Genomic DNA, 6995 nt, shown 5'->3' on the forward strand with positions numbered 1-6995 from the left:
GAAGTATGGAATATGTTACGTCCGGTGACTCTCTACGGACGAGGCGTCCATTAACTGTGCATATATAATTGAGCGGGTCGCAATAGTCCTAAGGAACGGTCATAAAACGAGGCTTCTGGATTTACCGCTAAAGCCGTTAAGTGGCCTAAAACACCTTCAAATCGATACATTCCTCATGGTTATTGTTCCATCAGGTAAAAATTGGGGAGTACTTGCTTCGGCACTACATATACTAAAATTGGAACGATACAGAGAAGATTAGCATGGGCCCTGCGCAAGGATGACACGCAAAATCGTGAAGCGTTCCACATTTTTGGCAAGCACGAGGCGGGTATGGGTTCTCAGGGCGTAGGACCACGCCCCGGGAAAGTGGCTCGTCGGTGCCTTTGGCGCCCGTCAGTTTGCAGATCCGGTGCGGAGAATTCTGCGGAGGATGGATTTGGCAGACAAAAAAGGCAGTAACGTTTACGGTGCAGGGAAGGGATACCTCAGTACCGGTGCAGCCGTGGGTTGTAAAGCGGGCCCCGCTGCGTCGTCATCGAGCAACCGTGGCCGTCCGGGGATGGATCATCAGGTCCCCGGACGTGTTCATGCGTCTGGTGCAACCAGGGGGGTGGTCTCGGGGAAGGTCAGAGGGACCGGATATAACTATCAGCGGCCCGGGATCTTCGTGGGATGGGCTGCTTCTGCGACGCGGTGGCAGTGGCCGGGTGAGATTCGACGACGAAATGTCATCGTGTTCTTCCTCTTCGACCGTTGTGAACGCGCTCGGCAAGCGATCATACCGGAAGATTACCGGGTCTAGGTTGGCCTCACGGAGGGTGAGAGCGTCTAGCGCTGAACTCCAGCGGCGCACGTGGTCACCACATCCGCCGTCACCTCAACAATGGCCAATCTCTGCCGTCTCTGTATCCGCGACGGTGCTGTATCCGCGATGATGCGCGGAAAGATGATATAAAGATGGAATCGGAGGAAAGAGAAGGGACTGAGAAGGACAGCTAACCGATTCACGGACATGAACACGCGGACAGCGCATACCTGCGGAGGAGGATGCGCTTTCTGGAGAGTGAGGTCAGTCGTCTCCAGGAGACGGTGGAACGGCTGACCAAGGAATGTGTACTAAGAGGGCAGTAACAGAAGGAAGTGTAGCGACACTCGACAGCAAACTTTCCAACGGTTTCTGTCCCGTGGCTCGTTACACAAAGACCCTATCCTTCGGACAAGATGATTACCACCCGCTATAAATCTTAGGATTTATTTAGCTAAGGTCCTCCAAAGGGACAAATAGTCTTTGTCTTAACAATCCCTATACCTACCGCCCACTACGGGAAGATACTGGAAATCTGCATTCCTCACGTATGACGCTTCCTACTAGCATCTTTCTCTCAAGGGTGGTTAGCATCCTTTTCCAACCACCAACTCAAAATTTAGCCAATTAACAGCGACGTCAATTTCCCTCACTTTCTGAACGAAGGCTATCCTCGACGAATCCGATGATCTCGTGTCCTTAGACACACCCCATCATAGTTTTTTCTATCCAGCATCATCGTGACGGAAAGTCAGTCGCGAGACGCCTGTCCGAATTGATAGTTGGTAGTTGGCAGGAATCACTGATCCGAGTTGCTCGACATCTCAGGCAATCATCGCCCGAACTCGTAGCGCATATCGAATCGTATCTACCCGAGTTCGAACTTGTAATCGCGAACCGCGAACCGAAATTAATAACCGCGAGTTTTACGCAAAGTGTACTCACCGAATATATTTTGTTAATAAATATTTATTGTTAAATATATTCGAGTGTTCCTTCAATACCTATCACGCCCATCGCCTCAGAAGTAACGACGGTGAAGGGCAAGCGGTGGGGATCACCACTACAAGGGGACGAAAGGAAATGCTCCCGTGGCCTCAACGGGAATGATTATGGGCCATAGAATAAGAATACGTATAACAAACTTCCTGCAAAAAGTGATAATTTCGTGGATAGAAGATTATGGATCAAAGGAAAACGACGAAGAAATATCTAGTACAACAAACACTGATGAGCTGACAAGGAAATCATCCAGATTAGATCATCCAGAAAGACTATCAAATTTCGGAGAACATAAACTTATAAACATAGTGTCTAGTCGTCGAAGTAAAAAACCCCAAAAGCAATGTAGAATTTGCACAATTAAAAAAGAAAAGAAGTAGAATATGTTTTGTCTGTAAATTTTGCAATGTTCCATTTGTGGCGGCACGGGCCGCGGAACTTTCCAGCGGCTCCGGATACAAAGCGCTACGCCGTCAAAGCGCAACACCGACGTGCCCAATGTGCCATCGATATCTTCACGCTCTTTCCGAATTCTCGGAAGAGCATACACGTACCAGCCGCGGCGGCACATCTAATGAACGCACTCTAGTGGGGGATATCGATGGGCAACGAAGGGAAGAATCCGTTCGATCCGGAACGAAAGGACAAGAGTCTGTCTTGAGCCGTGAAATAAATAAGTCCTCAGTGCCATTGCATAGCAACGCGTTGATTGAACTCTTGGTGTCAATTGTTAGTTGTTTATCGTTGCCAGTTATTTGTTGATCATATCTGTTAATTGTTATTTATAGACTCTGTTATACCGTTTCTTAATAAACTATTGTTCGTTAAACATCTGAGTATTCCTTCTGCACCTATCACGACATACCACCTCACATTACATAGATGCGATTGTTTTGAACGATATCACACTTTTAAAAAAATATTAAATTATTATTTGCTTGAAGAAAATCACTGTATGGATTATGGAATATTACATAAATATTAATCTAAAAACGATTCTAATAGATCTAATAAACATCAATATAAATATTATAAGTAGTTTCGCCGAATTTGAGTTAACATTTCTATAGGTATGAGAAAAAGCGCGTACATTCTCGCGCCATATCCTAGAGTCTAAACAGAGCTAGCGTCAACGATGTATCTGCGACCGAATGAGAGGTAGAGAGTACGTAGGATTTTCAACCGCTACTGGTCGGTAAAATGATACGATAGTACACAACAAGTGTATAAGGTGAAACCGTGAATGTGTGTGCGTGTGTGTGTGCGCGCGCGCGCGTTTTATTTATCATTCTTTTGATCCCTTCCCTCTCGTTTCTTTTCTTCACTCTAGCGTCACATGAAGCGCACAAATGACCAAGTCTTTCTCCACGGTTCTCTCTCGGTTCGCTATATTATGCGAATAAAATTGTACTTTAAATCCACTATATCCAAACGTCTTCCCCTTCCCTTTCCTATTCCTCTACCTATATTTTAAATAACCCAGAGCGGTCGGAGCCTATATCGAATCGATAAAGTTTGGACCCACGTAAAAGTAAGTATAAAGCTCAGGAGTTTGTCGTTTGGGTATTCAATTGTGTGTTCACTATCGTTACTACTCGCACTCCGCACTCGTAGTACATTCGACAAATTTTTACAATTTATTAATTTATCAACCACAGTTGATCATTTTACAATCCACAGGAAAATGATAACATGCTCGATATTCTAGTTTGTGTTTGAAGATACATAAAAAATATATATTTATACACTTTCTATACTACATATCTCATTGAGCATGTGAAAACTCGCTAGTAGAACGTAGGTTATGAAAATACATCTAATTCATAAATATATTATGAAAATTATGTAAAGAAATATAAATAGAAGATGAATTTGAGATAACAAAATGATAGCACGCTCCATACAAAATATATTTTAGGAAAAATAAATGATTTCTTATACTGTTTTACTTATATTTTTTACTTATATTTATTTACCTATATTTTTACTTCCCTTGTAAAATATCTATTATATTTCGATGTACTCAGTTTTTTAATAATTTCATGTTAAATTATATTATTCTTTCAGAGCTATATAATTTTGCTCTTTCACTATTTGAAGTTTCCTTCCACGAAACGATTTCCTTTAACGAAAACCATGCCGTGCTTTGAAATAAACTTTTCAAAACATTCAAAGTAAAAATAGGGAGGTCATGATCCATGCTGATATATACATATTTTCCCATTTGGAGTTAACATCGCAAAAAATTTCTTCTTGCTTAAATTTAATTTACGATAAGTATCTTCTGTTTGTTCTTCAGTCATAATCACGGAAATAAGTGGTCGAAGAGGTAGTGTGCATCAAAATATAATATAATATGCTCAAATATACTAGAACTGCTAAAATATTCAACAAGGGTGGTGGTATAGGCAATCGTCATCGAGAACAGATGACTAGCAACCGTGTTATCGTAAGTAGCTTGTTTTTTCTTGTTCCTTATTTTGAGATTCAGCTTCCATTCCTTACATTCATCAACTCTTTGTATTCTCCTTATTTCCCCTTCCCTTTTCACCCACTTTCTTCACTCATTTCTTCACTCGGAACAGAGTATGTAGCTGATCTTCATCTAACAAACCTGTTCGAACGTCTCACCACTTTACGGATACTTGCATATAACTATAATACGCATCTTCATTCGTCTCTTATTCATTGAATGGATTTGAAAGACAGCGATTCTGACGTCCTTTCCTCTAAGCATTATCATCTTAGGAGAGTTCCTATTAGAGGTATATATGTTTCGTAACGCTAATAAATAGACCGAGTTCGATGGACTTTCATACGAAGCAAATTTCTGATGCCCAGATTTACTACTATAAATCGATGCATCATTTGATTAAGCAGTTTCAGAAAACAGTCTGAATTTAATTTGGTAGGACCGTCATTTTAAAGATATCTTCAGGATACGCGGGACGGTGTACTCCATATATTTAGTATAGTTTAAAATGATAATCTTATAGGATTCTCAAATCCGAGTCGAAATTGAATTCATGAGCAGTTGCAGTTTTCATACAGGCATGTATGTATGTTTTCACTTAAAGCCTTTTTGACTATGTGGCATCAGAGTCTTCTCTGCACATTGTCTATTGACAGTCTTGAGTGCAGTGAGATCATATTTGAAGCTCTAGAAAAATTAGTAAATACAATTATTGCTAAACAGATGGAGAGAAAAGGAGCGTTAGATACTCCTCTTATTAAATTATCAGACGTTAAAAGTTGTTTACTTTTCATTTTTACTATTTATATTATTTCTAAAATAATACTAACATTGACAATAAAATTCGATTGGGTTCGACATCTGCGCTTTAGTGATAAATAGTTGTTACGCAATACATTTGTTCAGTTGAGATGTGCTGTTGAATTTCACTATACAAATTGTATTATAATTTATAGCGTAACTATGGATAGATTTCAATGGTGAGAAGATTATTTTATACTCGTACAAGCATATGCCTGTACTCAAAGTGATGAATCTTTATGCTCTTATTCAGCAACTGGCCAAATAACGCAAACTGCGTTCATTTATGTGACAAAAAACATATACATTCACTTCTCGATAAATGTGCGAACATGTTTAAAATGTTCGAATTTCGAATATTTTTCAGATATTCATCCACTTATTTGAAGAACGATTTTTCGCATCAGTCATCTGATTATTTTTTTTTTCCGAATTCTGTACATTATGTGTGTATTCTGTACATTCTCTATGAACGCTTTCAGCCCTTCCGGCTTCGTCGTTTCCACGATGTCGCCTGATGAGGCCGGTGTCGCTTGTTTTTTTAACTGCTGTGACTTGTATTCCCCCTTTACGGGCGTTTACTAGCGTGAATAGCGCGTCGCGCGCTTCTCCGCTAGTTCTTATTTCACCATCCTCAACTTCCGAGCGGATTATAACCATATTTCTCGGTGGTTTTACCGCCATTTGTCCACCTTATTGCTGGCCATCTTCACATTTTCCGCGTAAGAGAGCTGTTTTGGCTCGGCCTTCGTTGTTTTCTTAACGGCCGTTATAAGCCGCTTGCTGGCTTCCAGCGACTTACTCACAGCGCTTAATATCGCAATTTCCTTATTCTTAGCTTTTAGCTTGTTCTAGCTTTCCGGCTAGATAACAGTTGTGGAGTAGGAGCTTCTCCACAAATCCTCTCATATCCTTAAAGTAACGCATTATCGTTACGGTTTGCTCTTGTTAACTTTGTTGCTCGGGTCGTGGCAGAATGGCAGGACCCTCTTTTCCATATCGCTAGCTTGTTCCCTTATGTCGGGTATTGGCAGCGATTCTTCTTTAGTATCCTCCTTCTCTTCATCAGACCGCTTCTTGATTTCTGGGCTGTTTTGCTTTTTCGGTGTAGCGCTTATACTAGGATTTTTAGGGGTTGACCCCTCTGCCCCTTTTTCAGGCTTTTGCGTTTCTAAGGGTTGCAAAACCATCCTTGCATTCGTGGCGGGTGGCGTCTGCCCACGCGAAGACATCTGGATTACTGTCGTGGCGTACTGTTTGTACACACGGACAGTGTACGAAGCGACGCGAACACAATCTATCTGCATGCCGTCATCCTGGATCAACGCATGCTGTCAAGAGATCTCTAAAATATGTCCAAGGATGTTGGCCGATGTAATTGTTAACAATAACTTGGCTTATTTAGAACCAGGCAGGCAACCGCCAGAGGCAAGAGAGGTGAAGAGGCTCTACAAGGATTTCTGGGATAGAACTGGACCTCCAAATCCTATAATCCCAGGAAGTAAAGCCTCGGAGTTGTCATTATGTGAATACTTTCTTGTTTCACATGATCTAATAAACCAACGCTTCTTTCAAATTTTTTTAATAAACTGTTTTGAATCGTGCAACATTTTCGATCGATTGCGATATCTCTCGCAATTGCATAGTTTTATTTGTGTATATTACACAAGTAGATATTTCGTTTTTTTTCGTTCAGACAAACTGCAACGTGATATCATCTTATATCACTGTTGCTTGATCACATTGCACAATTTTTATGCCAAGAGAAACATGCTAAAATTCTACATGTAATTTCTTTAGAGATGGTTGTACATTCAAATCATACAAATATATTCGTCTATAAAGTGATGAAAATTTCCATAATTAGGAGGTTGGTGTATGCTGCGTTTTATATCGCGCAGGAATAATTAA

The 6995-nt window shown here is 40.9% G+C and overlaps 1 non-coding gene across 1 annotated transcript; it reads left to right on the forward strand.

Annotated features, from left to right (window-relative positions):
* Positions 1-208: 208 nt before the first annotated feature.
* LOC138185846 (U6 spliceosomal RNA) lies at positions 209-315 on the forward strand. Its single transcript, XR_011174728.1, has one exon. It is a non-coding gene; the product is annotated as a U6 spliceosomal RNA (small nuclear RNA).
* Positions 316-6995: the final 6680 nt, after the last annotated feature.

This window comes from Bombus flavifrons, chromosome 12 (genome assembly GCF_040668555.2).
Source record: "Bombus flavifrons isolate JBK064 chromosome 12, iyBomFlav1_principal, whole genome shotgun sequence".
Lineage (NCBI taxonomy): Eukaryota > Metazoa > Arthropoda > Insecta > Hymenoptera > Apidae > Bombus > Bombus flavifrons.